This window comes from Lepus europaeus, chromosome 16, assembly GCF_033115175.1.
Source record: "Lepus europaeus isolate LE1 chromosome 16, mLepTim1.pri, whole genome shotgun sequence".
In the NCBI taxonomy this organism is placed as follows: domain Eukaryota; kingdom Metazoa; phylum Chordata; class Mammalia; order Lagomorpha; family Leporidae; genus Lepus; species Lepus europaeus.
This window is the reverse complement of record NC_084842.1, coordinates 38,384,001-38,405,039: the sequence shown is the minus strand read 5'-3', so window position 1 is coordinate 38,405,039 and position 21,039 is coordinate 38,384,001. Positions and strand designations below refer to the sequence as shown.

The following is a 21,039-nucleotide window of genomic DNA, read 5'->3' as shown; positions in this document are numbered from 1 at the left end:
GGCATTCCTCTGCCCTCCGCTGCACAGTTGAGTAGATGGGGGTCCCTGCTGCAGCTTGTACTTCCAAAATAAACCTTGCTCTTTCATTTCGGTGTGTTCAAGTCTTTGGCGGCATTTGGGGATCTGATATCTGGGCACAACAGCATCATCAGTGCTGTGCAGATAAATACCTAAGGTTCAGGTATCTGTATACAATTTACTTTCCTGTGACTTTCTTAAAAAACAAAAGCTTACATCCAATTTTACTTGAATGCTTCATGACATACAAAGTTCTCTTTTCAACTAGTTTTCCTTAAATATCAATTAAAATTTCAGAAGGTACTGATTTTTTTCTAAAAGTTACCGAAGTTACCATTAGATTTTCACAGAATTTAATACAAAATTAAAACCAAGCTACAAAAACATGACTTAAGCACAAAAAATTTTTTCCAGTTAAAGGTAGAAATATTTTAATTTTCATCTTACAATAAATCACAATTACATGTTCATAAAAATTCCACACTCCTGCCATCCTCAGAATAGTCAGTCTCTATACAAATTTACAGATGTCCAGTGTATGAAGTTCTTCCTCAGTGTGCTACAGAGTTCAGAGGTCCTGCTCAAATATTCCCCAAATCAAGTACTTAATTTGTCTCTTCATCAATTTCTCCAATGACTGCGACATTATCACCTCTTACAATGTATACCTCTAGTACCGCTTGTTCTCCCTGTGATGAGCTGAACACTCATTCATGGCTTTCATCCAAAATCAAATTACTGGTCTGGTCAAAGCCTTTCAGTGTTTCCACAATCATTCTCCAATCAGAAGTAATAACAGCCACAGTTCAGTGATTTAGTTTTCCAAAGTGGACGTCATGCTGCTTGGCCTGGAGGTTCCAGGCAAAAGAGTGGCACCTGTGACAAGTAGAGCTCTTCATTCTTTTTTTATAGCTGAATACTATTCCATTTTGTGTGTTTGCATACATAAATGGTACATTCCCTAATCCATTTATCTGATGATGGGCACCTTGGTTGATACCATATTTTGCCTGTTGCAATAGTGCCACTATAAACATTGTAATGCAGGTGTTTCTTTGATAAATGTGTTCATTTCTTTTGGATATATATCCAGTAGTGGCATTGCTGGATCATATAAAGAGTCTATTTCACACTAAGAGGTTCCAAGATGGCGGTATAGCAGCAAGGTGTGCAGAGTCATGCAGAGAGAAATTGATGAATAGAGGGGACAGTCAGGTGACAGAACCACAAAAGGTTGGCTAGAGTGACACGGGGTCCACCCTGGGGCAGGTAGAGGGGCCCAGAACTGCAGAAAGAGAATGGAAAAAAAAAAGAAAGAAATAGTGAGGGAACCACCTCCACTGCTGCTGCCACAGCTGCCGCCACCAACCCCGACCCACCCTGGGATGGACAGGTGAGACACGTACAATTGAATGGGGAAGGAAATCAAAATCAAAACAAAGTGAATAGCGCCTGTGGGAAGAGGGTGTGATCCAGGGGGATGAACTGAGAGATTGAACACGCCAGGATCCCTTGGTATCTCTGCCCCCCTCCCATCAGAGTTGCAATGGGTGGAGATCAGCTATCTTGTTTGTTTACATTGGTGCATAAAGGAGGGCGGGCTCTACTTTCACCCTCCAAAGGAGTGTACTTCAGTGGTGGGGACCAAGGTGGTTTGGAGCTACTCCCTACTCCTCGTGCAGGGGGTGCAGTGAGGGAGGGGCAGCTGATCAACGAGGCCCAGGCACTTTTGGGCGAACAAAGGAACAGGCAAACCGGCCCCAGGGGTGGAGCTTGGCACCTCAAAGCCCTTACACCAGCCTACGCAAGTTACCAAAAAGTAAAATAAAATAAATAAACAAACTCTAGAAGGTAGAGCTGCCTGCTTACACTAGCTATTGGTTCAGACCCATAACAGGCCATAGCAGAGGGAAATCAACCTTAAAACTGAGCCAAACAGAAATGCCAAAGAACAAAGGAAAAATCCAGAATAAGAATATAAAAAAGAACATATGAACTCCCCAATGGAGCAGGCTAAACCTGAAGAAGAAGAAGAATTTGAAATCATGCCAGAAAAATAATTCAGAAAATTAATGATCAGATTTCTTAGAAGTAATGAGAAACTGATTCAAGATCTGAACGAAAAGCATGCCCAAGTATTAGAGATCCTAAGAGAAGCCAGAATGAAATACTGGAAATGAAAAACTCAATTGACCATATCCACTGTGGAATCCCTCAGAAATCGAACAGATGAAATAGAAGAGCAAATATCAGAACTCGAAGACAAACTTCCAAAAATAATAGTCAGATCAAACACAGGAAGAAGAAATGAGAAAATTAAAAAAATACAGTTGGAGATCTACAAGATTCAATCAAGCATTGTAATGTTCAGATAATAGGAGTCCCTGAGGGTGTGGAAAGAGAGGATGGATTGGAAGGTATTTTCAATGAAATAATATTAGAAAACTTCCAACAGAGGCAGATTGATAATAACGACCAAATTCAACAAATACTCAGGAGCACCAACAAGTTAGACCAGAAGAGAAATTTACCACGACACATTGTGGCAACTCTCAGCTCAGTGAAACACAAAGAAAAAATCCTAAAATGTGCCAGACAGAAACGACAAATCACATTCTGGGGTAATATAATCAGACTCACCTCAGACTTCTCATCGCAAACACTACAGGCAGGGAGACAATGGCATGATATATTCCAAGTTTTAAAAGACAAACAATGCCAACCTAGAATACTATACCCTGCAAAGCTATCATTTATGAATGAAGGGGAAATAAAGATCTTCTATGACAAACAGAAACTGAAAGAATTTGTATCCTCACGTCCAACCCTACAACACTGGCTCAAAGATGTGCTGCACACAGAAATACAAAAACGAGAACTTCACTGCAAAAAAAAAAAAAAAAAAAGCGAATGTAGAAAATGACCCAACTAAGCTACAAACAAATCTCAAAATACATAAACAGCTCCTTTTAGGAAACATGACTGGAAAAAGACAGTACTTAACAGTAGTCACACTGAATGTAAATGGCCTTAACTCTAATACCAAGAGACACAGACTGGCTGATTGGATCAAAAAAGAGAATCCATCTATATGCTGCCTTCAGGAAACACACCTTATCAGCAAAGATGCACACAGCCTGAAAGTGAAAGGATGGCAAAAGATACTCAAAGCTAACAGAAATCAAAAAAGAGCTGGTGTGGTCATCCTAATATCAGACAAAATAGACTTTAACATAAAAACTATTAAAAGAGACAAAGAATGGCATTATATAATGATTAAAGGATCAATCCAACATGAAGACATTACTGTTATAAATGTAATGCACCTAAATACAGGGTGCCTGGCTACTTGAAAGAATTACTAAAGGACTTAAAGGGAGATATAGACTCAAATACAATAGTAACAGGGGACTTCAACACCCCACTCTCGCCAATGGGACAGATCAGCCAGACAGAAAATCAATAAGGAAACAACAGAGCTAATTGATGCTATAGACAAAATAGACCTAGTAGATATCTTCAGGGCCTTCCACCACACAGCCACAGAGTTCACATATTTCTCCCCAGTACATGGAACGTACTCTAGGATTGAACATATGCTAGGCCATAAAAAGAGCCTCAACAAATTCTAAACAATTGAAACTATACCGTGCATCTTCTCAGACCATAGCACAGTGAAACTCAAAATCAACAACCCAGGAATCTCTATACCATATGCAAACACATGGAGAATGGACAACATGATTCTGAATGAAAATGGGTCATAGAAGAAATCAAAAGTGAAATCAAAGGATTTCTAGAAATAAATGAAAATGACAACACAACCTATCAAAATACTAAAGATTAGAGAAAAAATAAATAGAATTGAAACCAAATAACAATACAAAAGATCAACAAAACCAAGAGCTGGTTCTTTGAAAAAATAAACAAAATAGACACACTATTGGCCCAACTAACCAAAAAAAGGAGAGAGAAGACCCAAATCTGTAAAATTAAAGATAGTAATGGAAATGTAACAACAGACACAACAGAAATAAAAAGAATCACCAGAAACCACTACAAAGAGATGTATGCTAACAAATTGGGGAACCTGGAAGAAATGGATAGATTCCTGGACACATACAACCTTCCTAAACTGAGCCATAACCATGAAAGAAATTGAATCAATAATAAACACACTACCGAAAAAGGAGAGCCCAGGACCAGATGGCTTCACCACTGAATTCTACCAGACATTTAAATAATAACTAACTCCAGTTCTTCTCAAATTATTTAAAACAATTAAAAGGGAGGGAACCCTCTCAAATTCTTTCTATGAAGCCAATATCACCTTAATTCCTAATCCAGAAAAGACACAACAGAGAAAGAAAACTACAGACCTATCTCTGTGATGAACACAGATGTTTGAAAATACTCAACAAAATTCTGGTAAACCGAATCCAACTACACATCAGAAAGATCATTCACCCGGACCAAGTGGGATTTATCTCTGGTATGCAGGGATGGTTCAATATTCGAAAGTTAATCAATGTGATACATCACATTAACACATTGAGAAACAAAAATCATAGGATTATCTCAATATATGCAGAGAAAGCATTTGACAAAATACAACACCCTTTCATGATGAAAACTCTAAGCAAATTGGGGTTAGAAGGAACATTCTTCAACATAATTAAGGCAATTTATAACAAACCAATGGCCAGCATCATATTAATGTGGAAAAGTTGGAGGCATTTCCATTGAAAACTGGTACCAGTCAGGGATGCCCACTCTCACCATTGCCATTCAATATAGTCCTTGAAGTTTTAGCCAGAGCCATCAGGCAAGAAAAAGAAATTAAAGTGATACAAATGGGAAAGGAGGAAGTTAAACTATCCCTATTTGCAGATGACATGATCCTATATATAGGGGATCAAATAAGTTCCTATAAGAGACTATTGGAACTCATAGAAGAGTTTGGTAAAGTAGCAGGATACAGTCAGTGCTCAGAAATCAATAGCCTTTGAATACACAGACAATGCCATGGCCAAGGAAGAACTTCTAAGATCAATCCCATTAACAATAGCCACAAAAACAATCAAGTACCTTAGGATAAATTTAACCAAGGATGTCAAAGACCTCTATGATGAAAATTACAAAACACTAAAGAAAGAAATAGAAGATGACACAAAAAATGGAAAAATATGCCATGCTCATGGATTGGAAGAATCAATGTCATCAAAATGTCCATTCTCCCAAAAGCAATTTACAAGTTCAATGCAATACCAATCAAAATACCAAAGTCATTCTTCACAGACCTAGAAAAAATGATGCTGAAATTCATATGGAGAAACAGGAGACCGAGAATAGCTAAAGAAATCCTTTACAATAAAAACAAAGCCAGAGGCATCACAATTCCAGACTTCAAGACACACTACAGGGCAGTTATAATCAAAACAGCCTGGTACTGGTACAAAAACAGATGGATAGACCAATGGAACAGAATAGAAACACTGGAAATCAATCCAAACATCTATAGCCAACTCATATTTGACAAAGGACCTAAAACCAACCCCTGGAACAAGGACAGCATCTTTAACAAATGGTGCTGGAAAAACTGGATGTCCACATGTCAAAGTATGAAGCAAGTCCCCTACCTTACACTGTATGCAAAAATCCACTCAACATGGATCAAAGAACTAGAGATACGCCACGACACCATGAAATTAATTGAGAGTATAGGGGAAACCCTTCAAGACATTGGAACAGGCAAAGAATTCCTGGAGAAGACCCCAGAGGCACGGGTAATCAAAGATAAAATAAACAAATGGGATTACCTCAAATTGAAAAGTTTCTTTACAGCAAAAGAAACAGTCAGTGAAGAGAATGGGAGACATTATTTGCAACTACACAACTGATAAAGGATTAACAACTAGAATCTATAAAATGATCAAGAAACTCCACAACATCAAAACAAACAACCCAATAAAAAGATGGGCCAACGACCTTAACAGACGTTTTTCAAAAGAGGAAATCCAAATGGCCAACAGACACATGAGAAAATGTTCAGGATCTCTAGTCATCAGGGAAATGCAAATCAAAACCACAATGAGTTTTCACATCACTCTGGTTAGAATGGCTCACATACAGAAATACACTAACAACAGATGCTGGCGAGGATGTGGGGAAAAAGGGACACTAATCCACTGTTGGTGGGAATGCAAACTGGTAAAGCCACTATAGAAGGCAGTCTGGAGAGTCCTCAGCAACCTGAATATAGCCCTACCACATGACCCAGCCATCCCACTCCTTGGAATTTACCCAAAGGGAATTAAACTGGGAAAAAAAGAGCTGTTTGCACCCCAATGTTTATTGCAGCTCAATTAATAATAGTTAAGACATGGAATCAACCTAAATGTCCATCAACAGTAGACTGGATAAAGAAATTATGGGACATATACTCTATAGAATACTATACAGCAGTAAAAAACAATGAAATCGGTCATTTGCAACAAAATGGAGGAATCTCGAAAATATCATGCTGAGTGAAATAAGCCAGTCCAAAAGGGACAAATATCATATGTTCTCCCTAATCAATGACAACTAACCGAGCACCTAAAAGGAAACTCGTTGAAATGAAATGGACACTATGATCAGCTATTGTCTTGACTGTTGAGGAACAACTTACTATTTTATTCCTTTTAGTATTTTGTTGTTGTTTTGTTCTACTTAATACCATTGGTTGAACTCTGTAATTAATACACAATTATTCTTAGTTGTTTAAAATTAATGGAAAAGTGATCTTTGTTAAAAATAAGAGAGGGAATAAGAGTGGGAGGAGATATGCAGGTTGGCACATGCTCTCTCGGACTTACCTCCATTGGTAGAGCTAGAAATGTGCCAGGGGATTCCAATTCAATCTTATCAAGGAGGCATGAACCAATGCCATCTCACTTGTTAAAGTGATAGGCTTAAGTATATAATTGATCAAAAAGATAGGTTAAGTGTCAAAGAAATTTCACAAATAAGAACAGTGTCTGCAAATAATGAAGGATAGGATTAAAAGGGAGAGAAAGATCGCGGGGGAAGCAGGAAACACAGCAGGCTCATAGAATGGCAAATGCCCTAAATAGCACTCCAGCCTCAGAATTAACCCTTGGGGCATTTGGATTTGGCTAAAAGGCCCATGAGAGTCTCACAGGCATGGAAAGCCAAGACACTGTGGCAAAAACGACCTGAATGAAAGATCTCGGTGAATGAGATCCCAGCAGAAAGAACAGGCCATCAAAGAAGGAGGCACCTTTCTCTGAAGGGAGGAAGGAACCTCCACTGTAATATGGCCTTGACTAAATAAGTTCAGAGTTGGTGAACTCAAGAGGCTTCCATAGCCTTGACATCTCATGGCAAGAGCCTCGGGTGATTACTGACATCACAAATAAGAGTGTCAATTGTTAAATCAACAATGGGAGTCACTGTGCACTTGCTCCCCATGTAGGACCTCTGTCCTTAATTTGTTGTACTATGAGAATGAACAGTAAAACTACTAGTTGAACAGTACTCTATGTCTTGTGTGGTTGTGTGGGTGCAATGTGTTGAAATCTTTGCTTAGTATATACTAAGTTGATCTTCTGTATATAAAGATAATTGAAAATGAATCTTGATGAAGTGTGGGATGGGAGAGGGAGTTGAAGATGGGATGACTGTAGGTGGGAGGGAGGTTATGGGGGAAAAAGCTACAACAATGCAAAAGTTGCACTTTGGAAATTTACATTTATTAATTGGAAATGAATCTTGATGTGAATGGAATGGGAGAGGGTGCAGGAGATGGGAGGGGTGCGGGTGGGAGGGAAGTTATGGGGTGGGGGAAGCCACTATAATCCATAAGCTGTACTTTGGAAATTTATATTTATTAAATAAAAGTTTAAAAATGACAAAAAAGAGTCTTTAATGTACTGTACATTGTGATTTAATGCTATAATTAGTACTCCAACAGTATTTTTCACTTTATGTTACTATGTGGGTGTAAACTGTTGAAATCTTTACTTAGTATATACTAAACTGATCTTCTGTATATAAAGAGAATTGAAAATGAATCTTGATGTGAATGGAAGGGGAGAGGGAGTGGGAAAGGGGAGGGTTGTGGGTGGGAGGAAAGCCATTGTAATCCATAACCTGTACTTTGGAAATTTATATTGATTAAATAAAAGTTTAAAAAAAAAGAAAAAAAAATGACCAAGCTGTATTTCTCAGTGGTAGCACTAATTGCATTCCTACTAACAGTGTATAAAGGGTTCCATACTCTCCACATCCTCACCAGCATTTGTTACCCTCTATCTTTGTATAATTGCCATCCTGACAGGGATAAGGTAATATCTCATTGTGGTTATGATTTTCATTTCCCTAATGGCTGGTGATGTTTGAAAAGTTTGCGTATGTTTGTTGGTCATTTGTATTTCTTCTTTTGAGAACTGTGTGTTGAGATCCTTTGCCCATTTCTTAACTGATTGGTTGTTTTGTTGTTGTTGTTGAGTTCTTGATATAAAATTTAAGTATTCGATCTTTCTGGTTGATTTTTATATATGGTGAGAGATAGGGAACTAATTTTATTCTTCTACATATATCCATTTTGTTTTGCTCACACCATTTGTTTAAGAGGTTATCTTTCAATATGATCTAAGCACTTTTACAAAAAAATTTAGCTGTAGTTATGTGGATTAATTTTTTTAGCTGAATAATATTCTAGTGTGTGTGTGTGTGTGTGCACCATATATAAATGCTTTCAGCTTTTCCCTCCTCATAGGGATATTAGTTGTTAGCATGACGTAGATAGCCTTTATAATTTTGAGGTATGTTCTTTCTGTACCTAATTTGTGGATAATTTTTTATCATGAAGGAATGTTGGCTCTTATCCAGTGCTTTCTTATCATTAATTAAGATGAAAATATGGTTTTGTTCTTCATTCTGTTGACAGTTAAAATGTTGAATCACTCTTACAACCCTGGGATACATCCCATTTGGTTCACTTGATAATGATATATGATTTTTTTTATATAGTTGTGGATTCAGTTTGCCTGTATTTTGTTGAGAAGTTTTGCATTTTGAGAAGTTTTGTTCATCAGATATGGATCTTTGGTTTTCTTATTGTTTTATGTCTTTGTTTTGTATTGGTATTAGGGTGATGCTGACCTCTTAAAAAGAGATTTTCAGAGTCCCATCCTATTTAATATTTTTGAATGGTTTGAAAAGTATTGCAATTAGTTTCTCCTTAGATGTTTTGTAGAATTCAGTAGTAAAGCCATCAGGTCCTGGACTTTTCCTTGATGAGAGACTTTTAGTTACATTTCGATATCATTGCTTGTTGCAAGTCTATTTAGATTTTCTGGATCTTCTTGATTCAATTTGGTATATTGCATACATACAGGAATTGATTCATTTCTTTGAGATTTTCCAGTTTGTTAGCATATAGTTTTTCATATAGTTTTTTATGATCTTTTGTATTTCAGTGGTATTGGTTGTAATACCTCCTTTTTCATCCCTAATTTTCTTTGAGTTTTTTTCTTTGTTGGTTTGACTAAAGGTTTGTATATTTTGTTTCTTCTCAAAACATGAGCATTTTTTGTTCTTTTTATTTTTAGTTTCAATTTCATTTATTTATACTTTGATACTTATTATTTCTCAGCTCCTGCTAATTTGGTGCTTGTTTGTTATTGTTTTTCTGTCTTTGAGATTCATCAACAGATTATTTATTTGAAGGATTTCTTTTTTATTACACTTAATGGTATAAACTTCCCTCTTAATGCTGCTTTTTCTGTATCTCATGGATTGTTAAAATTTCTGATTTAAAATCTGTTTTATCTGATACAATTACAGCTGTTTCTGCTCATTTTTCATTTCCATTTGCCTGGCGTATCTTTTTCCAGTTCTTCACTTTCAGTCTTTGTGTTGTCTTTATTAATGAAATTATTTTCTTAAAGGAAACATATAGTGGGGTCTTTTTTATTTTTATATATTCAGCCAATATGAATCATCTGTTTGGGGGAATTTAATACATTTATCTACTTGCATTCAAGGTAAGTATTGATAGATGAGAACTAATATCTGTCATATGATGATTCATTACTGATTATACATGCTTTGTTAGTGAATTTTGTAGTGTCATTGTTTTCCTGAATTTCTTCAGAACCCTTTTTATGGATTTCCTGATGGTGGTTAATTATTTCAGTTTTTACTAATCTGGGAAATGCTTATTTCTCCTTCATGTTCAAAGGGTAGTTCTACTGGATATAATATTCTTGGTTGGAAGGTTTTTTTTTTCTTTCTTATTTTAATACCTTAGATATGTCATCCAACTCTCTTTTAGCCTGTAGGATTTATACTGATAAATCTGCTGTTCATCTAATTGGTTTCCATTTGCATGTAACTTGATATGCTTCTCTTACTTTCCTTGGGAGTTTATATTCGTCCTTAACTTTTAACAATTTGGTGACAGTATTCCTTGGAAGAAATCTTTTCTGGTTAAGAGTGCTTAAGGTCCTTTAAGCTTCCTGCATCTGGATGTCCACATCCCTTTCAAGACCTGGGACGTTTTCAACTATTATTTCATTTAGCAAGTTCTCAATGTCATTTTTCCTTCTCCTCTTCTTCGGGAATCCTTATTATACAAATATTTTGTCATTTAATGGCCTCCCGTGTTTCATATTGACTTCTTCATTCTTTTTTATTCTTTTTCTTCATTGCATTAAGTTTCCTTGCATTCATTATTTTTATTCCATTTCTGGAATTTCATAGATTTCCTTCAGCTCAGGATCTAATTCTAGATAATTATTGTGTTGTTTTGGAGAAGTCATGTTACCTGTTTCTTCATGTTTCCTGTGTCCCTTTGTTGATTGTGAATCTGGTGAAATTATTGCATCTTCTGTATGGAATAGTTTTATTTTTAAACATTATTTATTTGAAAGAGTTAGAGAGGTAGAGACAAAGAGAGGTCGTCCAACCGCTGGTCCATCCCCAGATGGCTGCAACAGCTGGAGCTGAGCTGATCCAAAGCCAGGAACCAGGAGCTTCCTCCAGGTCTCCCATGTGAGTGCGGGGGCCATCTTCCACTGCTTTCCCAGGCCACAGCAGAGAGCTGGATAGGAAGCGGAGAAGCCGGGACCAGAACCGGTGCCCATATGAAATGCCCGCACTTTAGACCAGGGCTTTAACACGCTATGCCATAGCACCAGCCCCTTGAGTGGGTTTTATTGAAAAAGATTCCATGGTCTAGATGGAATTCAGGGTATCACTTGGCTTGTTGCTTTGGCTTTAGTTCTCCATGAGTCTGGATGTGCAACTTCTGAGTGATTTCCTTTAATCAGTGACAGCTGTGTCTATAAGTGACACAATAGTCTAGTCTGCTGCACTTTGTAGGTAAGGGTATAAATGTGACTTAAGGTAAATGTGGGCTTCCCAGGGTGTAATATTTTCAGTTCCCAGAGAGTTTGGTGTTAGTGACAATAGGGATTGTGATAATCACAGCCTTGCTGTTGGTGCTAAGCTACACATATGGGGCTGCCACCATGTCCCACTGGCAAGCCTGAGTGATCCTGGGCTTGTGGCACCAATAGCTATGGCCTTAGGATTATGTTCTGTCTAAGGGCCATATCTTAGACCCTGTTGGGAGAGTGAAACAAGTAGTGGGGCTTATAACACCAGTAGCCCTAGTCTCAAGACTGGAGGGTATGAATTGAATCCTGCTCCAATCCTACAGGGTGACTACAGGGTATACACAGGATTTTGCACTGGCAGGTGGAATACAGGCAAGCTCTTCCTGAGGTCCCACCAGGTAGATCCAGTGCATTTAGGAAGTTAGTACTGGTTTTTACAGTCCTGGTGTTCCAGGATACAGTAGGTTGTTACCCAGATCTCCCATGGTGGAGCCAGGTGTCAGGCACTGTGGTAGCCACCTGTCTGAAGCAGAACACTATTCTATCTGCAGAGCAGTCCTCTGTCTGTGGATAGAACACTCCAAATATCTCAAGTGAGTGTGAAATACTCCAAAGATTATACTATCAACACCTAAGTCCTGACTCTGTGAGGCATGGATGGATCTGGGCCCATTTCTCACAGGGCATACAAGGGCATTATTGAGGTTTGTGACTCGGTCCCAGCAAACATGAGCTAGGAGGTAAAGAGGGAACTGACTCAGGATAGGTCCAGATTTTTTTATGAGCTACTGCTTGCACTGACCCTAAGAAATTGAGGGGAAGCCCCCATTGTTCAGGTAGAATGAGTGAGTATAGCTCTGGGGCTTGTTTGCAAAACTCCAGTGGTTGCAAGCTGCAGAGGCTCTTCCCTCCATTCCCTAAGTTGACCTGATAACCCTGGCTCTTGTTGCTTCTGTTAACAGTGGAACAGGGATCAGCTGTGTGACTACACATCCAACTGAGTCTGAGGCTCTGCAGGGGAGGGGAAGGAGGCAATGTGGCTTCCCTTCTTATATCCAAGCAGTCACTTAGACCCCAGTAAGCTCCCCATGCTGGAGTCAGTGGGGGACTGTGGAATTCTCCCTCAGCTAAAGCTGCTGGTGATGAAGTGTGTGCCAGCTTCTTCCTACCTTGCAGTGGGAAGATGGCAACTCCAACTGGCAAATGACTGCACCCAGTGGCCAGCCTCAGCACTGTGTCCATCCTCTTTCCTCACTTCCCATGCAGTCTCTGTTCTATTAGGTTACTTTTCCACTGAATTTCTGTCATGAGTTCCCTGGAAACGTTGTCCTTCCTTTGTTTTTCTAGTGTCCTTATTCAGCTGAAGTCAGTGCATCTTAGCATTCAGCCATCTTGGATTCAAAGCAGAATTTTAATTGAAAGAAACAAAGCCATTTCAGCATAGTAATACCACCCTCTCAGCCAAATTGAGTATTTTACATTGGTATCAGTATAAATTAAATTATTTTAAAATTTGGACCATAGGCCGGCGCCACGGCTCAGTAGGCTAATCCTCCACCTGTGGCGCCGGCACACTGGGTTCTAGTCCCGGTCGGGGTGCCGGATTCTGTCCCGGTTGCCCCTCTTCCAGGCCAGCTCTCTGCTGTGGCCAGGGAGTGCAGTGGAGGATGGCCCAAGTCCTTGGGCCCTGCACCCCCATGGGAGACCAGGAGAAGCACCTGGCTCCTGGCTTTGGATCAGCGCGATGCGCTGGCCACAGCGCGCTGGCCATGGCAGCCATTGGAGGGTGAACCAACGGCAAAAGGAAGACTTTTCTCTCTCTCTCTCTCTCTCTCTCTCTCTCTCACAGTCCACTCTGCCTGTCCAAAAAAAAAAAATTGGACCATAACAAGATAATAGATGGTTTTGTAAAATAAAAGAATGGTAGTAATTCTATAATAGTACGTATTTAGGCATGGTCATTTGGCACAGTTGTTAAGATGTCACTTGAGATTCCTACATCCATATCAGAGTGCATAAGTTTGGGTCCTGGTTCTGCTTCCAGTGCCAGCTTCCTGGTGATGCACACCTGGGAGGCAGCACATAATGACTCAAGTGCGGATCCTTGCCACCCGTGTGGGAAATCCAGATTGACTTTGGGCTTTTGAATTCAGCTTGGCCCAACCCTGGCTGTTGTGGTCATTTGGGGAGTGAACCATCATTTGGAAGATCTCTGACTCTCTTTGTCTCTTCCTTTCAAATTTAGTAATAAATTTTTAAAACTATAATACTTATTAATGAATTATTTGGTTATTTTATTATTTTTCCAAATATCACTGACCTGTGAACAGAACACCTGGAAATGTGCAATATAGTAATTGAATTTGTATGGTCATAGAAAAGCAAATAATCTTTTCACATACCTTTAGGTTTTGCCATTATGAAGTTACCCGCAGTGATGGAGAAAAATACAACATATGTTTGTCAACTTGATCTATAACATCTAAATGTTTAGGATTGTGGTTTAGGACCTCCAATATAACGTTTGAACCAAGTCCCTCAAATATTAATGGTCAGTCTAATCTTAAACATTTTGGTTGCTACCAAATCTCTTTTATCTGTTTATCCTTTATTTTCTAAAATGCACTTCCCAATGGTCTGAATACACAAGGAAGCCGCTTTGGGGTAACTCTTTTCCATGCTTGGTAGTACAGTTTATTTCCTTCCTTCCTTCCTTCCTTCCTTCCTTCCTTCCTTCCTTCCTTCCTTCCTTCCTTCCTTCCTTCCTTTCTTCTTTTGACAGGCAGAGTTAGACAGTGAGAGAGAGACAGAGAGAAAAGTTTCCTTCCATTGGTTCACCACCCAAATGGCCACTACGGCCAATGTGCTGCGGCTGGCGTGCTGCACTGATCCAAAGCCAGGAGCCAGGTGCTTCTGGTCTCCCATGCGTGTGCAGGGCCCAAGCACTTGGGCCATCCTCCTCTGCCTTCCCGGGCCACAGCAGAGAGCTGGACTGAAAGAGGAGCAACCGGGATAGAATCCGGCACCTCAACTGGGACTAGAACCAGGGGTGCCAGCACTGCAGGCAGAGGATTAGCCTGGTGAGCCGTGGTGCCAGCCAGTACAGTTTATTTCCATTTTCAATTTATTTTCCATTTAGTTTCAAGCCACAAAGGACTTATAAAGCCTTAGATATTGCCTATTCAATACCATCCATTCAATATATCTGAAATACTGTTGCCAGTTTCACAACAGCATTACAATTGGGAGTTAACACCCTCCTCAGATCATGCCACCCTAGACCATTTTCCCTCTTTCTATGCAATTAGTTTATTAAAACAGAGAAGGGCGCTGAGGTGACTACTACAATAATGATGTAATAAGGAAAAATCATTAGTTTATATTTTAATGCTCTTTATATCTAATTTTGCCTGCAGCTCATATGTAGGAATCATAACTGAGCATAATTTATGCATACTGAAAAAGGAATATTCTGTGTGAAAGATCACCTATATTCCTTATGCACTACAAATGTGATAGCCTAATAAAACATAAGTGGATTAGCACAAGAAAATAAGAATATTAACATGACTATGAAGAAGATTCACATAAAATAATACAATAAGCTAGAGGATATGAACAGGGTGAGAGGATAAATTTTTTGCAATATTATATTGTTGATATGAGAGCAAAGCCAAGGTTTTTCATCTATGAATGTTTATTACCATTCTTATTGGTAATCTTAATGAAATATTGTAATGATTAGAGACATTTGCTTATCATGACAGAAAGCTTTTGTGAGCTCTTAGCATAGTTATTCTTATGTATTGAGTTCCATCTACTTTCATGGCTCTTTCATAGTTTTCCTAGTGTGTAGAATATTGTGTTTGGGTAAATCAGCAGGTAAACAATGGATTTACTGTGATATAGAGCTTTCTAATGGGGGTATACCCTGCTGAGGATGGATGTGTGTACATGTGTGTTTGTGTGCACATGAGTATGTGTAACATGTTTGGGGTTCGCAGAGGATGATGATATTGGGTGTGAAAATTTACCAGTGAAAACAAACAGGCAAACAAATATACATGTTTTTACAAATTCACAGAAATTGGTATAAAGGACAATGACTGGCCCCTCTCAGAATTCCTCTTCATAATTTGCCAACCAATAGTAGAATTAGTGCTAATTTTCTGTTAATGATTAAAGCAACAGTATTCAATATTAATGTAAAAACTATGCATCTCTAATAAGTGAAAAATTTTCTGAATTTTTTGCCAATTTATTATATCAAATAACTAGCTTCAGATGTGCATAATCTGAAATAAGCTGCATTTGTATAAATACCCCTGTACTAGAATGGATATCATTGTTGTACAATGAGGCAATGCAATTGCATTGCAATTATACACATTCGAAGGATGGGTACTTTGTCAGTGCTGGTAGTAGAGTTCTGAGCATAGTTGCCTTCCAAAGTATGGGGTAAGGTTCCAAATCAGAGTTAAATCAAAGGAATAAGTTCCTAGTATTACACAGCAGAGTGAGGTAACTATAGTAAAAAAAAAAACATATATTTTATGAGTGTATAGAAGACAGGAGCTCCAAGGCTCTGATCAGAAAGTAATGCCAGTGAAGGGGAACTGTTGACTACCCTGACTTCATCAGTGCACACTGCAATCATGCATTGAAATGTTGCCTTGAACCTGTGAATATGTATAGTTATTGTTAATTTTTTAAACCATGGACTAACTTCATTCATTAACATTCAGTAATGTTACATATTCAGTTCTGGAGGTGGGACATTACTCTTTCTCTGTCTAGTTTATTTGCTGGTTACAGTGGTTGGGGCCACTCTTTGATTCAAAGGAGTGAAATTCCTTGAAATTCTTGGCTCATTATTTTTTTAAAGATTTATTTATTTATTTGAAAGTCAGTCTTACACAGAGAGACAGGAGAGAGAGGTCCTCCATCCGCTGGTTTACTCCCCAATTGGCCACAACAGCCAGAGCTGCCCTGATCCAAAGCCAGGAGCTTCTTCCGGGTCTCCCACGTGGGTGCTGGGGCCCTATGACCTGGGCCATCTTCTGCTTTCCCAGGCCATAGCAGAGAGCTGGATCGCAAGTGGAGCTGCTGTGTGCCGAACTGGCGCCCACATGGGACGCCCATGCCCCAGGCCAGGGCATTAACCTACTGGGCCACAGCGCTGGCCCCTTGGCTCATCTATTTTTTAAAGTTTCCTTTATCCCATCTTCTTGCAGTGGTTAACTTTGCTACTGTCTGCTATTTGTATTTGACCTTATTTTTCCTGGATAAGTGAGATGCCCACTGTTGTCACTTTGGAGTTCACTAATTCAGGCACCATCTTTAACTCCTTGGAAAAGCCTGGTTGTTTTGAGGCCTGCTAAGGTTCTGTGTAAATGATAGAACTCTTTGCCACATTTTCAATTTCATCTTCCCTTTTAAGCTGTTAATTTTTGACGTGAGATGGGAATAGGTTTAGACTAGCTAGGCTAGTGTCCTACAACTGTTTCCTGGCATAAGGGATTGTAGAAGCTGAGCAGCAGATATTCAGAGCACTCTATACTGTAAGTGCTGGATGTGTGGTGTTGACAGCATAAGATTGGAGGAAGCACTGATTTGTGTTTAGGAAAAGTGATTCCCTATGAACTGATATAGCATTGAGAATTGCACTCAGGATAATAGGAAACATATAAATAAATGGCACCAAGAGGGTTGCTTTGTAAAGATAACAAGCAATTTAGTTAGAAATGGTTGCTGTGGCAGAGATTTTCTTTGGAGTTGCTTGTTTCCAGCTGATTGGGATCTGCTTTCTTGCTCCCTTACAAACAATCAGCATGAAATAGTATAACCAGCATATCTGCAGGTTTGCTTGTCTTTAACCTGTAGACATTAATCTTCTGTTCTCCATTTTGTGAAAAATGCTAAATGACTTTTATTATCCAAACTTTGAAATTATTTACTATAACACTTATTCTGTCGCTAACAGGCTCACGTATTAATAAATCCATTTCTCCAGCAATAGCTATAGAATAAAATGTTGTTACTTTGGTAACCTTCCAAATTACATTTGAAACCAATGCTTCTTAATTGTTTTGTTTTCCTAACCAAATTTATCCTATTTGGATAATTTTCATCTAGAAGACAAAATACTTGCTAGTCCTTCTGTTCTGAAAAGAAGCCTGGAAAATATAAACTGTTGACTTCTAGAATAAAGGTGATATAAGGATATAATTATGTGATGATAATGCATCATCCTGCATTGAATTCTAGACCAGGGAAAAATTAAAATGATATGAAAGGGATCTGACTATAAACATATTAGATAATATTTCATGTCCATGTTAATATCAATGTCCACCTCTCTGCTGTAGCCCAGGAAGGCAGTGGAGGATGGGCCAAGTGCTTGGGCCCTGCACCTGCATGGGAGACCAGGAAGAAGCACCTGGCTCCTGGCTTCGGATCGGTGCAGCGCTCCAGCCGTAGCAGCCACTTGGGGGGTGAACCAACGGAAGAAAGACCTGGACCTTTCTCTCTGTCTCTCTCTGTCTAATTCTGCCCGTCAAAAAAAAAAAAAAAAAAAGAAAGAAAGAAAAAAGAAAAAAGAAATATATCTAGAATCACTCTTGTCCAAAATATTATAGAAGCCTACTACGTGAACTCATAAAATTAAGTTATTTTGGTAGAAGCAAAGATAATCAGAGAGATAAGCAGCTCATGCACACCTTGTCCACTTCTGGGTTCCTCAGACATTGCAGAAAATAAAACCTCTCAGGGTATATCTGACAAATAAAGAAAGTTCACTTGAAAATACCTAATTTGGACCACTTTTTAGTTTTTGTTAAGAAACAAACTGTATAATCATCACATGTGTTTTTTTTTTTTTTTTTTTTTTTTTTTTTTTGTCCTTGGGAATGTCCTTTACCAACTAACTTCTGAGAGACAGTAGATGGAAGCATGGACTTGAGACAATCTAGTTCTACCACTTCTCTAAGTTGATTATTCTTTCTGTACCTAAATTTCATTATGTATAAATAGGATTATTAAATTATAACTATCTCTAGGAGTCATAAGATTTATGTCAGCTAATACATCCAAACTCTTCTAACATAGTTACCACAGTGTTGTACATTTGCTTCTATTAAATCTCTATTTTCTTCTGCCCACTGATCCCCAACTTTCATATATTTATTATATTTGTCTATATATGTATATATATTTTCATATAAACCAATATATATGGAAATTTTAAATGGTGCAATAAAGTTATGGTACTCAAACTGCCACTTCTATACTGGATGCTGGCAACACAAATGGTGAGTTAACATACTAAGCCACTGACTGGCCCCTCAATTCTCTCTTTCTGTGCTCTGTCCTTCCTTTTCAGCCCTTGACTTATTTTTTCCCTTCTACTTTGTGTCCATTCTTTCTTATATTTTTCCTCCTCTTTATCTCTTTTTGTTTTCTTCTCTTCACTTTTCTTTGTCTTTCATTTTTTTTCTTTCTCTTTATCCCTCCCATGTTTTTCCTTCCTCCTTTTTGTTTTTAAACCTTTTTCTTTCTTTTCATTTTTTCCTGTTATATGGAATCCATACATGCAGCACTGGAAATGCAGAAATTAATGAGAGTTCTAAAGTTTAAAGGAAATTTCAGCAAAATGTCTAGGAAAGCTACAAATAATGATACTTCGTTGCAGAAAATGTACTCTTGATAAGATCCTTAAGGACAGAGATAACATTTTACTTTTATTTATCCTATTACCTAGCAACACTCAACCTGCTCAGATCCTGGTTGTGGGTCTATTGTACCTGTTCCTTCATCTTTAAGTGGTACCTGCCTCATATTCCAGAAAACAACTCTTGACTAATACTTGTTTCTGTGCTCTCCAAATAATGGACTTCCCAGGTTGATTCAAAAGGATACCAGAATATTTTATTTTTATTTATTTATTTATTTATTTTATTTTTTTGACAGGCAGAGTGGACAGTGAGAGAGAGAGACAGAGAGAAGGGTCTTCCTTTGCCGTTGGTTCACCCTCCAATGGCCAGCGCACTGCGGCTGGTGCACCGCGCTGATCCGAAGGCAGGAGCCAGGTGCTTCTCCTGGTCTCCCATGCGGGTGCAGGGCCCAAGCACTTGGGCCATCCTCCACTGCACTCCCGGGCCATAGCAGAGAGCTGGCCTGGAAGAGGGGCAACCGGGACAGAATCCGGAGCCCTGACCGGGACTAGAACCTGGTGTGCCAGCGCCACTAGGCAAAGGATTAGCCTGTTGAGCCACGGTGCCAGTCCAGAATCTTTTATTTATTTAATTTTTATTTTATTCAAAAGATAGAGAAAAAACTGACAGAGAAAGGGAGATTTGCCATCCACTGACTCACTCCCCAAATGCCACAACATCCAGGGCTGGGTCAAGCAGAAGCAAGTTCAGAACTCAGTTCCGATCTCCCATGTGTGTGGCATGGACCCAAGCACTCAAACCAGCATCTGTTGCCTCCCAGGTTATGCATTAGAAGGATGCTGAATAGGAAGAAGAGCCAGTACTACAATCAGGCATTCAACTACGGAATGTGTTTCCCAAGCAGCGACAAAGCACTGTGCCAGATGCTCACCCCAGATACCAGAAGCAAAGTATAGGTATGAAGATACGTTTTGAACATAAGAATACTTGATTCAATTCAAATTTCAACTTCCATGCCTCAAGCTTCACGAATTTGATTCATTATTAAGATCTACCAGTTGCTTATACAGCCTAAGCTTACAGTAAACTACAAATGCTCTGCTTTGCATTGCTATGTTTGAGGTGAAACTTCCTACTGTGTGTGTTTGCATGGAGATGAGCACAAAGGAAGCTCCACTACTGAATCAAATCAGGAATTAGTGACCTTCATCTGTGAGCATGGAATAATGCCTTAACCTGGTCAGTAACAATCACTGAAAGATATGAATGCTTAACTCAATGGGGTGAGCAGAGAGAAGTGGATAGCACATTTATATTTCTAACATTCCCATTTATTCTTTCAGTAAATTAATTAGAGATACTTGAAAGTTTGTTTTTGTCATCAATGTGTAATTTTAGCTAACAAGAAGCAATATATAAATTATATGGCCGGCGCTGCAGCTCAATAGGCTAATCTTCCTCCTGCGGCGCCAGCACCCCAGGTTCTAGTCCCGGTTGGGGCGCCTGATTCTGTCCTGTTTGCTCCTCTTCCAGTCCAGCTCTCTGCTGTGGCCCGGGAGTGCAGTGGAGGATGGGCCAAGTGCTTGGGCCCTGCACCCATATGGGAGACAAGGAGAAGCACCTGGCTCCTGGCTTTGGATTGGCGCAGCACGCCGGCCGCAGCAGCCATTGTGGGGATGAATCAACAGAAAAGGAAGACCTTTCTCTCTGTCTCTCTCTCTCTCACTGTCCAGTCTGCCTGTCCAAAAAAAAAGAAATTATATTAAAATCTTATTTGTTCCTTCCAAATTCTGCATTGAAAAAATTAATGAATTAGAGCATGAATTGTAACCATGAATTAGAACATGAATTAAAACATGAATTAGACTAAATTATTTATAGTATCAACATTTATCTTTATTGAAAGAACAAAGTATATTATCATGTTATCAATCATCCTC

General features: G+C 38.9%; 1 protein-coding gene and 1 pseudogene across 1 annotated transcript in view; one reads left to right on the top strand and one right to left on the bottom strand.

The window, feature by feature from the left end:
- Positions 1 to 21,039, top strand: part of GALNTL6 (polypeptide N-acetylgalactosaminyltransferase like 6) — a 1,248,724-nt gene that overhangs the window by 32,303 nt on the left and 1,195,382 nt on the right. The gene's annotated exons all lie outside the window — the stretch shown is intronic.
- Positions 570 to 856, bottom strand: LOC133774821 (U6 snRNA-associated Sm-like protein LSm8; annotated as a pseudogene).